At 35.5% G+C, this 22,508-nt stretch overlaps 1 non-coding gene across 1 annotated transcript; it reads left to right on the forward strand.

The window, feature by feature from the left end:
- Window positions 1-8,026: 8,026 nt before the first annotated feature.
- On the forward strand, window positions 8,027-8,133 carry LOC141680969 (small nucleolar RNA R71). Its single transcript, XR_012558458.1, has one exon. It is a non-coding gene; the product is annotated as a small nucleolar RNA R71 (small nucleolar RNA).
- Window positions 8,134-22,508: the final 14,375 nt, after the last annotated feature.

Genomic DNA, 22,508 nt, shown 5'->3' on the forward strand with positions numbered 1-22,508 from the left:
GAGTCTTCATCAAGCTCTAGAGACAGTGTCTCAGTACATATTCCAGATCCTGTACTTGGAAAGGAAGCATTGGTCAAGAAATTTATTGAGCATGATGCTCCTGTACCTTGGGATGAAACTCATAGAGGAGTAGAGTGGACCAAGAAGTGGAATGAAACTAATTTCATTCCAAGCTCCAGAGTCCTGACAGACCATTTTGGAAAAGTTGATGAGTTGCTCACAAATGCTGATTTCAAGACACAACTCAAAATTACAGCTCTATCTACCAAGAACCTTCAAGGTCTACAATATTCTACTCAAGAAAAGGTTGACAAGCTTCTTGAAAAAGATGAAAAGCTAGATATGGAGACCAAGATTGATAAAAAGAGGTTTATCGGACCTATTTCTGAGAAAGTAGAAGCAATTAAGAAAGCTCAAGAGAAGCAACAGGCCCAAATCTCTGAGGTCCTGGCTAATCAAGCTTCCCAACAGGCTCAATTGGATGAAATCCAATCTTCTGTTGAACTTCTTCTCTCACTTCTACTATCAGATGATGCCAAAAGGGGGAAAAGATAGTTAAGTCCAAATGCTCTAATGATCAAATACTGAAGAAGAAAGATGATGAAGCTGATGACCAGGGAAACCCTAGCAAGGGTAGAGGTCAAGTTCAAGGAAAAGAGCAGAGCATCAAGGTTTCTTCAAGGAAACTAATTACTGAAGCAAGCAAATCTTCTATTCAAAAGAAAACAAGTTCTGAAGCTGCTCAAACTCAAAATCTGATAGCAAGTACTGAAACTCAAAATTTGATATCAAGTTCTGATGACAAAGCCTGATGTTCTGATACAAGGTGGAAGTCAAGATTCTCAAAGGTTTATACAAACTTTGAAGCTCAAGGGAAAGCAGACTATTGTCTACTAGAAGGATCCCATGATTCAGAACTTGATAAGGAAATTGCTAGAAGATTATTTTTGAAGCATAATCCAGGAATGGATTTAGAAAATCTCAAGGAGGAAGAAGCTAGATTCAAAGATGAAAAGAAAAATCTAAAGCCAAAAGCTTCTATTGCAAAGAAACCTCCAAGGCCTAAGGTAAAAGGCATTATGATCAAGGAGAAGTCAATTTCTGAGGCATCTAAAGCCAAGACTAGATCACAATCTGAGATTGATCTCAAAGACAAAGGGAAAGGAAAAGTTGATGAACCAATCAAGCCATTGGAGATGAAAATTCCTCAAATTCTGATAAAGCCAGTGTGCAAAATGGTTCAAGTTACTGATGATATTCTTACTAAAGATGAAGATATTCAAACTCTGAAAAGAAGGAAGATTTCTGAAGAATCAAACACAACTTCTGACAAGGCTCAAGTTGTTCAGAGTGAAGAACATGAAGCTATAACTGAAACAACAAGTTCTAATAAAGTCATCAAGTCAACCTCTGACAGTGCTCAAGTTGATTTAGACAAGATGAAAGTAGCTGATAAAAAAAACTTATGTGGAAACATGTCAAACCATCAGATCCAAAGAAAATCCAATTACTGTCTACTTTCATGACTATTGGGTTAAATGCTAGAGAACTAAGAGACAGGGCTGGGCTAGGTTCTGATGAAGCTATGATTAAAACAGGAGTTGAAGTTGCTACTAGAGATCCATTTCTATTAAATGACAAACCTCTTAAAGATGTTACACAGAAACACCTTGATAAGGTTATCTCTGTTCAAGTGGTACTGGATGCTCATGACAAGCACAATGTTAAGGAAAATCGTATTCTATTTCTTGAAGATGGAAGGACATATCAAATGTCAGAATCAGATGTGCTGAACAAATCATCGAAAGAACTTCAATTCTTTCATTACCTTTTAGAGGTCAAGTCTGATATTACCAGAAGATGGTCAAACTTCATATTGAAGACCATTAGAGATAAAGCAAGAATTTATGGTTCAAGAGTTACAGAATTCATTCCTAATATTGTTGAAGATGATGGAAGTGAGATTCCAATGAAGAAGAATTCTTCTAAGCTTAAAGTGTTACTGAATGAGAAATGTTTGTGCTACAATGAAGATTCTTCTCAACCTAGGGTAATAAGACTGAATGATGGTTTAGAAAGAAACCATATCTCTGCTTTAAGGACTGCAATCTACTAGATTGGAAGTCAGAATGAAGAGATGAAGCAAGTCAAGACTACACTCTCTCAAGTCCTAAGGATTAAAGAAGAAAAGCTAATATCAAACTTTGTCAAGAATCATTATGGATTCAGATTGACTCAGTGTGATTGGTAAAAGCTACAAGGACTGTAAGTTATAGTTAGTTGTCTAGTTAAACTCTTATAGCATTTGTACTTAAATGTTTTTGACATCATCAAATCTATTAACTGGTATATTTTGCATAATTTACAAGTTAGGGGAGATTATTAGATATATTTGAGATGTCATGTCTAATATGATTCATGTTTAGTTTTCAGATCTTAACAAACAAGATATATATGGACTTACTGAAATCAGGACTTACTGGAAGTCAGAACTTAATATCAGAACTTAAGGTCATATCAGAACTTAAGTGCGGGGGAAGACTTTCATATATGGAAGGAAGCTGATTTACAATAGAAGATCGAGACTAAAACAAAAGAAGATATGCATGAAAAGAGTTAGAAGACTGGAAGAATTGTAAAAGATATCTGATTGATATATTTTAGGAGATAGAATTATATTCCATATCAATTAGAAGTTATCTTATAACTGTGTACTATATAAACACACACTTAGGATTTACACTATATGTATTATCACTATCGAGTAGATTATACATTGTAACCTAGAAGCTCTTAGTGATATTTGTTCATCACTGATAGAGAACAACAGTTCTTATTGTAATAGAGTTTATTCAATATACTTGATCTTTGTTACATACTTGTATTAAATCGATTTGATTATGAAAACACTGTATTCAACCCCCTTCTACAGTGTTGTGTGACTTAACAGTATCCATCTAGTCTTTAATGTCCCGCCTTAACTCTTAGGGAGGTATAACATTCATTTACATGTTCCCCCCCCAGTTTCTCTTCATATCTGGTCATTAAATATTTTCTTTTAGCCTTGGGTACTTAATAGTACTCCTGGGATGCATGTTAGGGCGAAAACACGCGCTAAAATTCACGCAAGTATACGCGTTCGCAAGTAGTATAAGATATAAATCAGATTCTTCCCACAGAGACTGGTTTAGGTTAAGTTCAATTTATGCACTTATACAACAATGTATGGTTATCGCTCAATCCTAAAACAAATAACAAATTGGGTTTGTATTAAACTAAGAGATTATACTAAATAACATTAACTAAGAGAATTGAGGTTGAACTGCTATATATGACAAACATGGGATTCTAACTTCATTAAATACTTCATTCAATAGCCTTATTGCTCTTAAGCTTAACATGTAATGGTGATGACACTAATCAGATAACACGAAACTAGTAAACGCCAACTTTCATTGTACGAATACCCTACTACCAAGCATCCACAAAAGAGATAAAAGTTGAATAGACACCAATTATGCTTAGTCCTTATATGTCTATAAGAATTGAAAATATAATGGGTTAATGCGCAAGTTATCTATCGTGATTACATAGGGAAAGTAAGATGGTTAAAATTACCTACGAATCATGCATAACAAATACATGAACCTATGCTAGCATGGAAAGTTCTAAATCTCTAAATTCACTGTCACTTCAGAAGAGATTAACACGCTATCTTATATGTTAGCTATGCACATAAGACAAATAAGCACAACCAATACTAGGATATCAATCAATCACCACACACCAAGATATCGAAACAAATTAATTATTGAAATCCATAAGTAAATCCGTTAGAATCCCATGACAACGATTAGTTCATAATCGAACTCATCGTCACCATGGGTTCCAATGAAAGCATGGTATAAACAAGGTCTTAATAAACTGAATAATAATTAAAGTACGAATAAACGAGATCTAGGTTCAACAAGAATGAAAACGAGCATCCAAAGTTACAACTATTTTCAAAGAATCGCAAGTAGAAAACAAGATCTTCTTTTTCGGAGTTGTTTTGTGCTTCTAGGTCTTCTCCTTGATCTCCCAATCTTCCCGGATGATGAAAACCCTTTTTTTAAGTATATATAAGCCCATATTGGACCTAGACCCTTAAAATCGTCAAATTCCACTCAAAAAAGGCTTTTTCAGCGAAGTCAGCCACGCATCAGCACGCGGCCGCCTAGCACCACCAGGTGGGCACCTGCTATCACGCGGGCGCCTGACACCAGCAGGCGGGCGCCTGCAGCCTTTCTGGAAAATTCTGATGAATCTTATTTTGCCCATAACTTGAGTTCTACTCTTCAGAATTAGGCGATTCAACTTCCCACGCGAAGCTAACGAGATTCTCTATAACCTGAAAATGGCCTTGGCTTCCAAATCTGATCACTTTTCATCATATTTCCTTTAAAATCTCCTTTCTTCATTTAACTGATACCTAAAATGTAATAACACAAAAACACATCAAAATAGCAACAAATTGAGTCCAAAACACCAATTTAAGCTTGTAATGAAGCGTTCCAAGTGGATCTAAAATCCACTTAACACACCCCCAAACTTGAATCGATGCTTGTCCTCAATCATAAACAGACTCAAAACTACAAAACAAACCTAATGCATGAATGCATCTATGTGAATACTACTAAATGATAATGCAATCGATCCCCTCAGAATAACCATAACGAAATGAATAATACAATGCCTCTAAGAATGCAATGACTTAAAACAAAGTTCAAATAAATCCCACTAACAAACTCACAAACCAGAAACATGCGTGTGTGGAATGCTTAACAGATATCTCTCGATACTAGATCAATAACCATAACTTATCTATCATCGAAACAATCAAAAGTTTATAAACAGAATAGACAATAAACACATTATGACTCACAACACCTCCTTTTTACTAGAGTTATACAAGGATTCACACTAATATTGAACACATAATAAAGATGCTTATTTGACCGTGCAATGAATGAGGTCCCAAAAGACTTATGCAATAATACCCATGTAGCGAGCGTTAGGTTAGTGGATCCCAGACTATAAAAGCCTTAGGTAACTAGGCACAAAGTCCCCTAGAACTTAATAACTCGAGTATTAAAGAGCTCACTCTTGATCAATTATGCATAAACACACACTTTTTTTCTTTTTTTCTTTTTTTTCTTTTTTTCAATAATTTCTGAATGAGTGTGTTTCGCTCCATCTCATTCAACCCTAGACTACTTATAAAAATATGAGCCGACTACTAGCCATTTGACGCCTAGCCTTACAACAACCAGTAATGAAATCCAAGCTTTTCTCCAGATAAAAAAATCAGTGTTTTTACGTCATTATGAGAATATCACAGATTCTAAATATAACCAAGTGATTAAATCTCAACAACAAACAAGTATGATCATGATCTAGATCAAAAGCAACCCTATAAGACTTTGTGAAAATATTTGTTTCTGGCATGCAAATTAATTCATTTGGACTTAAGCATCCCTCTATTCATCATCACCACACTCAAATCAACATCAACTTACCAAATATAATAGTTCATCTTAATGGATCATGCTAAATATGCATGTAAATGCAACTATATGAAATCACATAAAAATAAACAAATATGTCCTAAATGAACAATCATGCAAAAATATGAATGAACTACAACTAAATATGCAATATGAATCTATATGAATCTATATGGACACACACACACACTACTAATCCTTACATATCACCCCCAAACTTAAAATTTTCAATGTCCTCATTGAAGGTAATAATAAGGATTTCAGGCATACCTAGTCGTCGGAAAGATCACTCTCCTCGGGTGGAGGATCAGGTGGCCAATCAACCTCGGCACCAGTGGTTCAGAAAATAGTGCCCAAAGCCTGTGTCAAATCTACAAAAAAACAACGGTGAATGTCGTGCATGGCCTCCATATGCCTAATTACTCGCCTTTACTGCTCATCACCAACACCAGTCCTATCAACTACCTATTACACATGAGAAGAACCCTCAATAGGCATTGGAGGGTTCGTTCGACTACCCTCTACATCATCAAAGATATATCCCAAGCCCTTATCATGTGGTGCACCTAAGAATGCATAACTTAAGTGATCTGGTAGTAGGTGAAGCTCAAGTGTGGAAACATCTTCAATAGACGGCTCGAGACGCTTCTGAAAAATTTTTAGCTCTGCAAACCCAAGAGAATTGAATGGCATATCCAACTTCCTCTTCCACAGAAGTATTCAAAACCTGCAGTTGCTCTGCTCCTTCTTTGTCATCAATAACTGATTTCCCCATTAAGGATCTCTCTAAGGTCTCTGACTTTGGCATTTTCTCAAGTTCCAAATTCACGACAGAGTCAACCCACTCTATTTAAAATACTCCTCTTTAGCTGTGGGTAACTTTATTGCCTTGAACACATTAAAAGTGACCTTTTGATCATGAACCTTCATCGTAAGCTCTCCTTTTTGTCCATCAATCATAGTTCGGCCAGTAGCTAAGAATGGTCTCCCCAAGATAATGGGAATCTTTTTATCTTCCCCAAAATCAAGAATTACAAAGTCAGTAGGGAAGAAGAGTTTATCCATCTTGACCAAGACATCCTCCACTATACCTCGTGGATAAGCGATGGAATGGTCAGCTAGTTGCAATGACATGTATGTTGGTTTCGGATCAGGCAGACCAAGCTTCTTGAAGATATATAAGGGCATCAGATTGATGCTAGCTCTTAAATCACATAAACACTTGTCAAACGACAAGTTTCCGATGGTGCAAGGAATAATGAAGTTTCCAGGATCTTTAAGCTTCGGAGGCAACTTCTGTTACAACACAACACTGCATTCCTCCGATAGAACAACGGTCTCTAAGTCATCGAGCTTCACTTTCTGAGAGAGAATACCTTTCATAAACCTCGCATAGCTAGCCATCTGTTCAAGAGCTTCAGTGAAAGGTATGTTGATATGAAGTTTCTTGAACACCTCCAGAAATTTCACGAACTGTTTATCCAGCTTTTTCTTCTGCAGACTCTTAGGAAAAGGAGGTGGAGGATAGATCTGTTTCTCCCCTTTATTACCCTCAGGAGAAGTGTGTTCCACAGTAGTCTTCCTTGGTTCCACCTCAGCTTCCTTCTACACTTCTTCTTCAGTCAGAACTACATTTTCTAAAACTTGAGATTTTTCAGGCTCTTCGTCTTGCTGAATTTGGGGGCTTGCGACCTTTCCAGACCTTAAGGTGATGACATTCACCTGTTCTTCAACTTCCTTCTTGCCTGGATTTGTTTCTGTATCATAGGAAGCATTCCTGGTGGTCGATTCAATAAGGCATTAACAATTTGCCCTATTTGGTTCTCCAGAGTCTTGATAGAAACAGCCTGGCTTTGGCATATAAGAGCCTGGTTTTTGCATATAAGCCGCAACTCCTCCAATTCAGATTTTTCATTCGAAGATAGATATGCACCAAGAGTTTGTTGTTTTGGTGTAATTTGTTGCTGAAAACCAGGAGGGTTGAATAGCTTATTTCCAAATTGCTGGAACGGCTATTACATCACATTCTGATTGTTGGTCCAACTGAAGTTAAGATGATTCCAGTTGTCAAGATGATAAGTGTCTGGAACTGGTTGTTGTGATCTCTGAAAGTTGCTCAAAAACTGAGCTGAGTCACTAGATATAGCGCATTGCTCCGTCACATGCGGACCTGTACACGTCTCACAAACACTAATTATCTGCTTAACACCATAGTTAGCCAGAGAATCGATCTTCATAGACAATGCCTTTATTTGAGCAGTGATAGCCGTAGTGTATCCACTTCAAGAACTGCTGCTACCTTGCCCTGTGGAAATCTCTGAGTTGGATACTGATATTCATTAGCAGCCATCAGTTCAATTAGATCATAGGCTTCCTTATAGCACTTTGCCCATAATGCTCCACCTGATGCTGCGTCAAGCATGGGTCTAGATTGTGCACCCAAACCATTATAAAAATAATTGATGATCATCCAATCAGGCATTCCATGATGAGGACACTTCCTAAGCATCTCCTTGTAGCACTCCCAAGCTTCATATAAAGATTCTCCTGATTGCTGCACAAATTGAGTAAGAGCATTCCTGATTGCAGCTGTCTTTGCCATAGGGAAGAATTTAATGAGAAACTTTTGAGCAAGATCTTTCCAAGTAGTAATCGAACCAGCTGGTAGAGAGTGTAACCAGCTCTTAGCCTTATCCCTTAGAGAGAATGGAAATAGTCTCAGCTTCACAACATCTTCAGAAACACCATTGAACTTGAAGGTGTCGCAGATCTCAATGAAATCCCTAATGTGCATATTGGGATCTTCCGTTGGAGAACCCCCAAACTGGATTGAATTCTGTACCCATTGAATTATGCCAGGATTGATCTCAAAGGTATTAGCTGTGATACCTGGACTGACAATGCTAGATTGAATGTCATTGATCTTGGGTTGAGTAAAATCCATCAAGGCTTTCGTTCATGTTGCTGGATCTCCCATTGTAATGAGTACCTGAAACACAAACAAATAAACCATGAGAGCAAAAGAGTTCGAGTCTTTAACGACCACTGATGACAAGCATATAAACTAAAAATTAACCCCGAGTCCCCGGCAGTGGCGCCAACACGCATTAAAACACGCGCTAAAGTTCACGCAAGTATACGCGTTCGCAAGTAGTATAAGATATAAATTAGATTCGTTCCCACAGAGACTGGTTTAGGTTAAGTTCAATTTATGCACCTATGCAACAATGTACGGTTATCGCTCAATGCTAATACAAATAACAAATTGAGTTTTGATTAAACTAACAATTATAACTAAGAGAACAAGAATGGTTGATTTAATATATATGATAAACATGTGATTCTAACTTCATTAAATACTTCATTCAATAGCCTTATTGTTCTTAACTTTAGCATACTAATCAGATAACACGAGTAAACGCCAACTTTCGTTGTACGAATACCCTACTACCAAGCATCCACAAAAGAGATAGAAGTTGAATAGACACCAATTATGCTTAGTCCTTATATGTCTATAAGAATTGAAAACATAACAGTTTAATGCGTAAGTTATCTATCGTGATTACATAGGGCAAGTAAGATGGTTAAAATTACCTACACATCATGCATAACAAATACATGAACCTATGCTAGCATGGTAAGTTCTAAACATCTATATTGACTGTCGCTTCAATAGAGATTAACACATTATCTTATATGTTAGCTACGCACATAAAATGAATAAGCACAACCAATACTAGGATATCATACAATCACCACACACCAAGATATCAAAACAATTTACTATTGAAATCCATAAGTAAATCTGCTAGAATCCCATGATAACGATTAGTTCATAATCGAACTCATTATCACCATCAAAATACCAACAACTTGAGTCCAAAACACCAATTTAAGCTTGTAATGAAGCGTTCTAAGTGGATATAAAATCCACTTAACAATGCATTCCCTATCTCAATTTACAAATTTCCTCATATTACCCATATCTTACATATATCATGGCATTTTATAAAGTTTCTTTATCATCCTTTTGATTCCACTTTTTTCCTATTTCCGTTCTTCATTCTCACAGCTCATTCAAAACTGAACTCTTGATATTAATACTCATTTTGATATCATATCAAATTAGATATCAATACGAACTTTGATGCTCATAATATCCCATACTGAATTAAACATCAATCATCTATATTGATACCACTTTTCATATTTAACAACAACCTAAGTATCAACATCAATCAGAAACAGAATTAAAACTGTATATCACATTTTATCCAAAATAGAAATACTGGATAAATCATTTATTGTATGATTATCAAAACAATTTAGAAACAAGACGTCCTTTAATAAAACTTTATTGCAGATGACAAAATCTCTTTAATTGTCTAATAAAATCCATATTGGTGTAGTTATTAAACTCTGCTTTATTCCACCTTCTTTCTTCCTTTTCTTTCCTTCCTTCTCTTTGTTTTATCTTAAATCTCTAGCTCTTGAAAACATTCTTCTCACTTGTCCATACAAATAAATTTTTATTCACTTGTCCATTATAAAGGGCATAATCATCCAAGTAAAGCCTCACACACTTGCAGCAATTTCTGAATTCTACTGGTGTCCTTACTTTCTCCAAATTCCTCATTGCTTTGATTTCAGATTTGAAAGTCACATCAAAATTTGACTTAATCTAATTGAAATCGATTTTCATCTAACTGACCATTAATTGGTAAAATTAACCAATTAACTCACTTAATTTATCAATTGCACCAAGTGATGACTAGCTAAATGAAATCAAAGACCAATTATATATAGTCGGATTGACTATAACAACCTCTTTCAAGAACCGAGATCATAATTATTTGGAGTATTAACACGAATATAAATAACACACGGAAGTATAGTTTCTATCTTTGAGATTAGGGAATTTTCCAAAAATTTGGGCAGCATCTCCTTTATTATTGACTACCAGCCGGACTCATGCCGACACCAATAATCAACCAAACAACCAACAATCAACCCACAAGTATGCCAATCAACTTCCACCTTCTAAACTCACCATTTCACCACCACATACAGCTAGTATAACCCATATTTTAATTCAACTTAAGATTATAGCGAATAATTCTTATTATACCATACCTTTTTTTCATATCTTCTGATTATAACAGAATATCACTACTGAGTACAATTATAAATTATTCTAGAATTCTTCTAGTTCATGCTTCAATTCAAGCTCTCAAATGAAAAATCTATCTATCCCTGACAATATACACTTGTTCTTATTAGTTAACTTGTTCAACTTCCGATAACCAACACCTGGTCTCAACCAACACTATCATAATCTTGTGAAACAATTCATTTGGTTTCAAAGCATCACTTCATAAAAAATATTGCATTTAAACCACCATACCTTCATTTCCACTTATGCCTTTTTATACCAAACATCCTTCACTGGTTCGGTTATGAGTATCAAATTTGCCATAACTCATTTCCTAAAGTGGGAAAACCCAACCATTCCCTAAAGAACACCCTTGAAGTTTATTCATAACTAGAACTTCTTCGATCTTAAATCTTCATGACAATTATCTCCCACATGATTGAGGTATTCTTCATCTTCAAAATGCATTAATCGATTATCTGATTATTATTAAAAATTTCTTCATTTGCTTCTGTTGTCCGATCAATCATTTGCCTTATCTGATATACGCATCTTTACTTTTTTATTCCTCTAGTTAATTTACCTCATATGGTTCGCTAACTACTTCAATTTATGCCAAATGGCAGACTTAAAACGTATCACATATACAGATTTCTGCCTCTAATTTAATGTCCTCGTAACAACCACGTTATTGGCATAATGGTTCTTCTCTGCACGTATATGTCCACCATTTATTGGCTTGCAACTATCCACACTCACCACATAACTCCATCTGCTACACGGGTTCATTTCATTTCCTTTTAAAATAGTCAAAGAATAGACCTTACACAAGAAGGGAATTTGTGTATATGATTCTGATTGGAAACTTTTTGTAAAGGATAACAGTACAAGGAAACAATCGGAAGGATCCATAAATCAAGAAATCATAATTGAAGAGGAAAGAATGAATGATGATTTAGATATGAGTGAGACAACCATATTTATACTCAAGATGGCCAGTCTTTCATACTATATGGCTTACAACACATGATTAGGTGGCGTCCCATCAGACTCTTTGTCATTTCGACAAAGTGTCACACCATAACACTGTTTGTCTCAATCATAAAGCAATATTTTGAAGGGGAATGATTTGAAAGCGATTCAACAATTTTTTTATCAACTTATAGAGCTGACCATGAAAGAAGTTCATACTTTACTCGAGATTCATAAGAATATATATGATTATAGGAAAGAATGATATCATTGGTCGCCATCCACATTTCATCTGTTTATAGCTTTAACGCTTGTCCGATCAATAGATCTCATTCCGAGTCATATATTAACTTTAGAAAGTTCTCTGAAATGCTTTCTTTAATTGATTATCATAATAAATTCTCATTCATTAGGTCTTGTATCTTTAGCATCGCACTTCCATGTTCAATATATTTATAATTCGACCCTATTTGCACTCTTACGAGATTTACAATCATAACTTCAAATTTCGCTTACTCTACTGATCATTCAACATATCGACTCCTTTGTTAATAACATTATTCCTTTAGAAAAGTCTAGAAATTTTCTCAATCTCCTTTGCTCATACTCGGCTTCTTGTGAATCGACGTATTCTTTGAACTCTGATCGTCTCAGAAATTGGATGAATTGTTTCTTTTTACATTGGTTCTTTCATTAAACTTATCAAACAATATTTGCATTCTTCTGCTAGGAGCAATCAAACCTTCTCTATAATAGCGGGTCTATTTGTCCTTCTAAATTAACCATACTAACTTCTAGAACAAGTATTCTTCTAGATAATTTAAATCTTATAACAATCGAGAAACTCAAGGAGTAATTGGACAACCAAGTTTTAAAACTTATTTTGTTTAAAGGACTTTTTAGAAAAATTTTGTTAAGAAAATCTCTTTGAAAACTAGTTTAAAATTTTGAAAATTATACAACTGGTCGTTATTACTATATGAGTTGTTCGTCCTTCTCAACTACCACAAGGAATTTAATTAGGAAAAAAATTAGATAGGAGCCCATTTATTTCCATATATCTTCAACCCCTTATTAGGTCCATTTTTCCTTCATTGGTCGTGAAAACTCCAGTTACCGTTGCATATTACCTTATTCGTAATTTCACTTCTAGTCTTCCATACCAGTAACACTCCCATCATCATCTCTTACGATTACTAAATATAACAGATCTATCCAGTAATCATCAAATCTATTTTATAAACTAAGATCGAATAATATCATATCACATTACTACTATACGTATCACGTTTAGTTATAACACCATCATCTATTTCCAAGAAAACTCTTGATCTCCAATCTTCTCTAACTCCTTTAAAATCTATCTAGCTCATTCCACAAGATGATCATAGGTGGCATACTTACTAGTAGCTTCATATAACCTGGTTGCGACTAACCTTCGGAATACCTGAATCCTCTCTCTAAGTTCCTTCTCACCTTTCTTAATACCTCGTGTACTCACCATATGCTGTAACTCTCGAATCCATCCTCATAGGTGATGTTGCTTCATAAAATGGGTTTTAATATGAGAGTATAGAACAAGGCGTAGGGTAGACAGAAAAGATGCGCTTACAGCTGAATATCTGATAGAACCAGAATCAGCATGTGGGGGATTGTCGATTAGGTAGTCTCGAATCGGGGAATGAGATAATAGCTGGAAAAGGTGCAACCGTCGCAACCGGAGGTGATATGGCTAACACCGGTGGAAGAGCAGGGCGTGAATCGGATGAGGGTCCTCTGACTAAAGGTTCTGAATGATCAGACGATCATGGGATAAAAGAATCTGCCATCGCGGCTATCTGATAATCACATCGCTAGATAAGAATCTCGAATCTCATCACAAATCATACCAAAACCTACTATACAGTCGCACTTACCTCTCAACATTCTATTTTTATATTTCCTAATCTTAATCCTAACCCTCTATACATTCCCAACAATCTAGGCATGTTTCAGTGACTTATAACTGGTATCTCTGATACCAAACCTGTGACGCCCTCCAAACCCGGGTCAGAAGTTTGGGACTCACAACACACACACATACAATATATAAACCTGTATATAAAATATTATATGCATTGACCCTTCTTTACACAACTGCGGATCGCAACAGGTTAAAGTATGAAAATAAACCACAACCTTAACTTTTATTACATCGTACCAAATCTCAACTAGTTCAACTTACAACTGATAATGATATCGTTCTCACAATCTTGCATAACTCATCTACAACATAAAGATCCCTGCTAGCTCGATTCAATATGATAACCATTGCAATTCAATAAAAAACAGAATCATAATTAACACTGATAAAACATTTATCTCAGAGCATAAACCATTTCATAAGTATCACCGGGGTATATCAAGGTATAAATATGAAGAATGACTTCAAGCCTCATGATGAATCAAGTATCTGATGAAAAATTGTAACACCCCCAAATCCGGGGTCGGGGATCCGGGTTGTCACGAGTTCCATTTCCCTTAATAACACCCAATCTTAATAATTACTCAACTACTCCGTACTGTGACCCCACAATAACACACACACCACACGTTATAGTCTCAGAGATGAACATTCAAAAAAATAACCGCAAGTCATTTTATTCCATAATTATCTGCGAATACACCTTAAAAGGTTTTCTGAATAAATTTACATTTCTTTGCCATTATTACAATTCATAAATATACATAAATCTGGTACATCAGAAGTTGAAAGCCTAGCCTATTGGTAGTTCCTACCTCAGCTACGGCGGCATCAATGCTTCTAGAAAACTGCGGAACGTCTCCTAATCGCTTGCGAATCGGGAGCTTGGTCCTGTTCATCTTTTCTATCTGTAGTTGTGTGATGAAAGAAGAAAGCAAGGGTGAGCCGTAAGCCCACCAAAATAATATGTATAATGATTAATAGTATATGAGCCTTCTCATAGTACTCATGAAAGTCTTGGTCAAAAGAAATGAACCAAGTTTGATATCTTAATGCGATGAAGTCGCAAAATATTCAGTATATATACATATATACTTTTCAAAATCTTGGAAGTCCTCTTCCATGCATAATATACACAAAGTCCCAGTGTATAACTGTATAAAAAATATCGTTGCAAGGTGATCTCATATATCTAACCTTGTCTCAACGTTTTTCTGAAAATCTTTGTCATTCATAAGACAATTATTAACTAGATATAAGTTTAAAAGATGAAGTTACCAAATACTTCACTACACTTATATCATTTATAAAGCTACTTGAACTACCACTGTTCAAAGTATAATGAGCTTTCAACAGTTCATCACATAGATGAGACTACAAGACCAGATTTGAATAGATTAACTCTTTAAAATATTATTAAAGGAAATGAAGTTATGACATACTTCATTAAGTTCTGATATATATATATATTCATATATATCTCCCATACATTTCCTGAAAACCTCTGTCATGTAAAGTATGAACAGAATTGCAATATCCAATAAATTTGGAAAGGAAAAGAATTTTGGCATAAACCAGATATCTTGCTGATCAGGCAAAGATACCCATAAGTAACCTTTTCTACTAGTAGATGGACGAATTCCCCACTGGTCATCACCCTGGTCTCAATAGGACCTTATGCTGGACTGCCACTCAGCCACTTATGCATTTGATGGACTCCAACTGAGCCACTTACACTATCATGGACGCCCACTGAGCCCATGTTGCTTATGCCGACTCAATAGATGGACTTACTTCCCGAACGTTGGGTAAGTAATCAATTCATTTACCAAAACTGCAACCTTGTTGCGAATATAAAATACACCACAGAGCCGGATCCCTCAGGTTTTGAGCGAGTATTTAAATCCCCTTAAAAAGGAAGATCTTAAATATAAAAATGAGTTTTGGGATCCGCTCTAACTTTTAAAAATCATTTTGAAGACTCGAAAACACTTTAAAGAGTGTTTGGAGTAAAGCTGATTTAATGAAGTAAATCAGTCCCCAGTATATTTAGAAAATGTCTGAATATTATTATTTAAATAATATTCCCATAAAGAATAATCTTTATAAAAATAATTGAAGTAGAAGTATTAAAACTTATACTTGAAACGAGTATTAAATAACCAAAGATATACTTATACAAAAGTACTATCTTTATTTGAATAATCGAAAATAAGTTTGATTATTGACACCTTATTCTTTAATAAAATAAAGAATATTTTTCAGTAATAAGCGGAGTCATAATACCTCGAATGAATATTATAAATAATATTAATAAAATAATGGAGTCATACATCCTCGATTGAATATCCAAGTAATATTCAATAATAATATAAAGGAGTCATAAGCCCTCGAATAATATTCGAAATAATATTCAATAATTAATATAAAGTTATCGAATAACCCTTATTCGATTAATAGTTTTGAAAACTATGACCATATATATATATAAGTATATATATATATATATTTATATCCATATATACAAAATCTACTCGGGATCCTCGACTCCCGGTTTTAGAAAATATTTTCACCTTTGGGTCCCTATACTAAGGGTATATGCAAATTACCGCTATCCTCTAGCATAGGTATTATCAACTGAATCAACAGATATATATGGAAAGAATACGAAACAGGCATGCATATATATATATACCATAGCAGCATGCTTCAATATATTGCAACATTTGCTAATTAACCAACATGCATCTATCGCAAGATAATGCAAATACATATATACATCACAACAACAGTTATAACGGGTAGAAAACTTGCCTGAGCGACTTGGGGTGAAAAAAGGCTCGGAACGAGTCTGGTAACCTATAAACAACAAGTAAGTTGGAATTAATCCAAGTCACTTGTAAATCTATACTTTAACTAACTTAGACTCTAACGCTTGTTTTGCGCTTACTGATTTGCTTAAGTCACTCGGGTACCCTCGGGTACCCTCGGCTCCACCATTTTTAATAATTTAACCTTTACGACTTTTAAGGCGATTCCTTCGCGAGTGTCTTACCAACTTCCTAACACACTTACCATAAATGTTTCATACATTAATTAACCCTTTTTGGTCTTTAACCTATGTTTCAAAGTAAAGCGAGGGGAAAAGTTTCGTTCGCGAAACGCCGTTACTTGAAACGGTCGTTTCTCCTAAACCGTGCATCAGAATCGAACGAACTACATATCAAAACGAAGCTCGTAACACGAGCTATCTAGACATGGTAATGGTCATAATCTAGCAGGGGGTTCTCGGGTCCTAATGTTATGCACAAAAACAGTCTAAAGAAAATCGGACGTTACGACGGCTATGTTTACGCGATTTCCCAATTTAAAACCATTCAAAACCAACCCAATTCAACCTCAAACCCAACATACAACCAACATCCATCCTTATCACATCATAACAACCCCAACCAATTCAATTTTAACATTCATACTTATGCCTAAGCTTGAATTTAACCATACTACATTCTTTTAACCAAAACAACAAGATTTACCAATCCGATTCAATACCATTTCAATCCCAAACTCTAAATCACAAACATCAAGATACAATATCACCCTACTAATCAAAATCATCTTATAATACATAGGAATCTAGGGTTTGGAGATGATATACCTTCCTTGAAGTGGTGGGAGGAGCTAGGAAGCCTTAAGAAGCTTTTAGAAGTCTTAGGAATGCTTGGATCTTCAAGGAAAACAAGAAAAATTTCAAGTTAAAAACTTGAAAACACTATTCATAGTCTTCTTCTTTGATTAAATGAATAAGATTGAGAAGGAATTGATGGCTTAAACTGATGATATAGCCCTAACTAAGCATGAAGATGATTAGGGAATTAACTCACCAATTTAGGAAGCTTGGATCTTGAATTTTTGAAATTTCTTGCCTTTTGAATAGTAAAAAGCCGAGAGCTCTCAAGAACAAAGCCTTGGTTTCTTTTTGATTTTGATGAAGAATGAATTTGCTTGGCTTGGTTGATTTGTTTTTGTGTTTGATTTAGTAAATTACCTAGTTGCCCTTGATTTTGTGTGGTTAAAAAGTCACCATATCTCCTTCCTTCCCATGTCATGCTTGTGTCATCCTCACGATGTCATCCTCCCCTCCTTGTCCTCTTCTCATTGGTTGGGTGACATCATCCTCTCTAATCCCTTTGATTAACTTCCTAATTGTTTGCCTAATGACCGCTGATCTGTTATACGGTTCGCTTAACTTTTGTTTTGGTTTATCGTTTGAGGGATCATACCCGGGATCTTATTACTTAGGTTCCCTTAACCTTTCTCAATACATTATATTCCTTTTTATGATCCTCTATTATAATCCTTTAATTTAAATCCTTTTATCCTGTTACCTTATACTCAATTCTTTCCATATCTATTGGATTTCCGGGAAAAATCAAAGTGTTCGGATTTGGATTCTGACGATCTTTACATACACTTATATCCCATATAAAGTACTAATAAAATCTCAGAATATCCATATCAGAACCCCTACATAGTGTGGCATGAAAAGTTTTCTCATTCAGCAAAAACACTATTCATAAGGGTTTCAAAATTTCCCAAAAATTGGGGTTATTACAGTCTCCCCTCCTTAAAAGGATTCCGTCCCGGAATCAAATTGAAAATAAATAGGGATACTCTCTTAGCATTGCACTTTCTAACTCTCGAGTAAATTTTTCCACATTGTGGTCCTACCACCAAACTCCGCCTAGTTTGATAACCCTTCTCCTAAGTGCTTGTTCCTTTTTACTCTATAACCCTTCCTGGTTGCTCCATATAGGTTACGTCTGGTTGCATGTCTATGTGCTCATATGCCCCTAATTATCTGGCATCCGAATTACACTTCCTTAACATTGATACGTGAAACACGTTATGACTTGCTACATGTGCTGGGGTAAGGCTAGCTCATATGCTAACTTCCCAATACTTCTTAATATATCCAAGGGTCCAACAATTGGTGGACTTAGCTTTCCTTTCTTTCCGAATCTCATTAACCCCTTCCAAGGTGTAAGTCATATGTCATAGCCTATTTGTATATTCGAGGATTCAACTCAACTCAAATAAGAATGTAATAAGTAAATAGTGGATCGACCGTCAGAGAGATCTCGCAAAGTAATATCTGTCAAAGGATTCAGAAACAAGGTTCATCTACAGACTTGAGGAGTTAATTCACTGGAAGAAGTTCAAGAAGTTGATCATGCCTCAGTGATATAAATCAAGATCGTGGATTTAATCAAGTGACAGAGATCTCGTCAGAGTATCATTAATTACAAGGATTTAATCTGAAGAAAATCAAAGCGTCAAAGTCAAGACATGAAGAAACGTCATGGAAGTTAGTCACTCATGAACCAGACAGTACATCGAGTGTCAACGTTGAAGTGGCGGAATTGATTCATAATTCTCAGTGATTTTCAGAAGATATTCAGAAGAATGGATGCTGCTCAGGGTTAGTATTAATTCTCTATTAATTAATTAAGTCATATAATTTAATTAAGTAAATAAATTATATCTGCAAAGATTAATTTATTGATTAATTAAATTAATTGATTAATTAATTCAGAATTAATTTTAGGAATTTTCAGAAGGTTAATTGGATTAAATTCAATCTTAAATCAGCAAGACAATTGAAAATGAACTAGCATGACAATCTGGATTGTCATACCGATTGTCATGCCAAGTCATTTCAATTGTCATACCGAAAGTTACACTAGGAAGGAGATTGTCATGCCAGTTCAAAAGATTGTCCTACCGATAGTCATGCTGGTTCAAACGATTGTCTTGCTAGCTCAAAAGGATAGTCTCACCGATTGTCATACAAGCTTAAAGGATTGTCATTCCAATTCAATTAATTCGGCTGTTGATAAATAGAAGCAGAAGTCATTCAACTCAATCATCCAACAGACTGAAAATACAAGAACAAAGAAAAGAAAGCAGCCGCCTTGAAACATTTTATTTTCTTCTCTGCTTACATCAAGATCAAAATTCTAGTTTGTTAATGTTAAATCCAAACCACTAGAATTATTTATCTTGTTCTTGTGTAACAATCTAGCGGATCAAAATCCCTAGAACTTAATCTCAAATCGCGTTTAGCATTTGATTCTAATTATTGCAAAAATAGAAAAAGTTCATGTCGAATTTATTCTAGATTTGTGATAATTGATTTGAGATTAATACCTTGTAATCGATACAGTTGTTGTAACACTTTTCAAGTTTAATAATATTTTTATTTAACTTGAATTTTGTTTCACATTTTTTATTCCGCATTTATTCGATTATTTGGTACTGTTTGTATTCAACCCCCCCTTCTACAAACAAATTGGGACCTAACAATTGGTATCAGAGCCTTCTGATTAACGAACAAATCAAGATCCTAGACTTTTGTGATTTTTCAACTCCTTGAATTTTTATTTATTCAAAAATTCATAATGACTTCACATAAAGTTGGAACCGTTAAAATTCCACAATTTGATAAAGAGAATTATATCATGTGGAAGAAGAAGATGCTATTATTTTTACAAGTGGCAAATCCCAAATATTCAAACTTGTTAAAGAAGGGTATAAAAACTCCGATGGTTATTGAACCGGAGGTAATAATAGATGGTGTGGTGACTACTGAAGCTAGAACCTATCCAAAAGAGCCTGAAGATTTTACTCCTGCTGAGAAGGAAGAAGCCTCCTTGGATGCCAGCCTTCAATTAATATTAATTGATTCCCTTGATCCCTTGATGAACAGACATGTGATGAACTGTAAAAATTCCAAACACATGTGGGAAACTATTGAGGTGATTAATGAAGGCACAGAGGAAGTTAGGGAGAACAAGTTGGAAATCCTAACCTCTGAATATGAACATTTCAAATCAAATCCAGGAGAAGGAATTACTGAAGTGTTTGAGAGGTACAATGCGTTGATCAACAACCTGAACATCAATGGAAAGTATTATTCAATCAGGGAGGTCAACAAAAAGTTCCTTTTAACACTGCCAGCTCATCTTGAACATAGAATCACTGCCATTAGAGAAGCTAGAGATCTGAGTGAGATTTCTTTGGACAGGCTCTATGGAGTGTTAAAAACCTATGAGTTGGAGCAGATTCAACAGAAGGAAGTCTACGGGAAGGATAGAATGGTCAGCACATCTACTGCACTTGTAGCTGAAGGTCAACAACAACAACAATCTCAACAGTTAGAAAGAATGGTACAGTTTTCCAAGGGTGAGGAAAATGAGTTAGTAGCAGAATATGATCCTCCTACTACAAATCAATCAAGTGATGATTTTTATTCCTTGGAAGAGCTGGAGCAATTGGAAGATGAATCAATGGCCCAAATTGTCAAGAGATTCTCCCATGTCAGATTCAGGAGGAATCCCAAGCTTAAGTACAAGTCCAACTACAACAAATTCCAGAAAGGTGGATCTTCATCCTCTAACACCAGCAGTGGTGGGTATAAAACAGGGATGGTTGATCGAAGCACCATTAGATGCTATAACTGCAATGAGTTGGGACACTTTGCCACAGAATGTAGGAAGCCAAAGCAAGTAAGAAAGAACTCTGAAAGGGCTTATCTGGCAAAGGGAAGAAGCTGGGATGATACTGACAGTGAAGATGAAGATGAAGGAAATCTTGCTCTTATGGCTATTGATGGAAAAGCTTCATCGTCAAGAATAGAGGTAAAACTTTCTGATGCTGAAATGGTTTATCATCTAAGAGGTAACTTAGATTGTGCACGTCGTGATAATGAACTGTTAAGTTTACAGATCACAGACCTTGAGAAAGAGGTCAATGAATTAAGACTTGTGCACATTAATCAAGACAAATTAAAAGAACAGGTATCTTTTCTAGAGAATAGAGTTGACTGTTATAGAAAACTCGAAACTATTCTCAAAGACAAGATCACCGGTCTTGAGACTAAGGTTAGAGCCTACTTCAATTCTTGTTCGAAGGCTAAAGAGTTCTACAGTAAGCAAGCTGTTAATCAAACATCTGGAATAGGTTATGATTACAATGCTGCTATTGGAGAATTAGGCATAAACTCCCCTCCTCATGTATGTGCTAAAGGGAGGGAAGTACCATATGTGCTTAAGGGTGTTGATGAACCCCTCTATAAAGCATCAATTGCTGAACCATTTGATGCGACCTCTTCTGTTATTCAAGAAGAAATACGTGCTGAAGATCATGCTAATGAGAAGATTGTTTCCAAGTCAAGTGTGTCGAAAGTTCCAGTCAAAGTTGTGAAAGCAACTGAGACTAACTCAGACACACATGAGTTGGATAACAAAAATGCCATGTATGCCATGCATAAATTGCCTGCTATTAATCACTCTCATAAAGCATGTGGTGTTGCTAATTGTATGTCTTGTGCTTTTAATATGATGTATGCTTATTTTAATGGTAAGCATGTGTCTACTGATAAGACTACTCCTCGTCAGCATGTGAATAACAAGAAGCATGATAGGTCTAAGACTGCTAGTCCTTCTAAGGCTAGAAAGGAGACATTTGTGCCTAAGCTTAAACAGAAATTTGTTAAGGCTGTTTACAAGGTCAAATGTTCAGTCATTGAGAATGTTGAGACCATTAAAATTAAAAATGTTGTTTTGTCTGACAAAGGTCAGTTCTACAAGTATGCCGGGCCCAACCAAGTTTGGGTTCCGAAGAAGGTCTAATCCATTTGTAGTGCAGGGCATTAAACAAGTATAACCGGTAGTGTGGATTCTTGACAGTGGATCATCAAGACATATGACCGGAGATAGAGCCCTGCTATCAAATGTGGTTGAGAAAGCTGGCCCCATGGTTACCTTTGGAGATAACAGCAAAGGTTTATCTGAGGGATATGGCTGTTTGCAAG

This window comes from Apium graveolens, chromosome 1 (assembly GCF_009905375.1).
Source record: "Apium graveolens cultivar Ventura chromosome 1, ASM990537v1, whole genome shotgun sequence".
Taxonomy (NCBI): Eukaryota; Viridiplantae; Streptophyta; class Magnoliopsida; order Apiales; family Apiaceae; genus Apium; species Apium graveolens.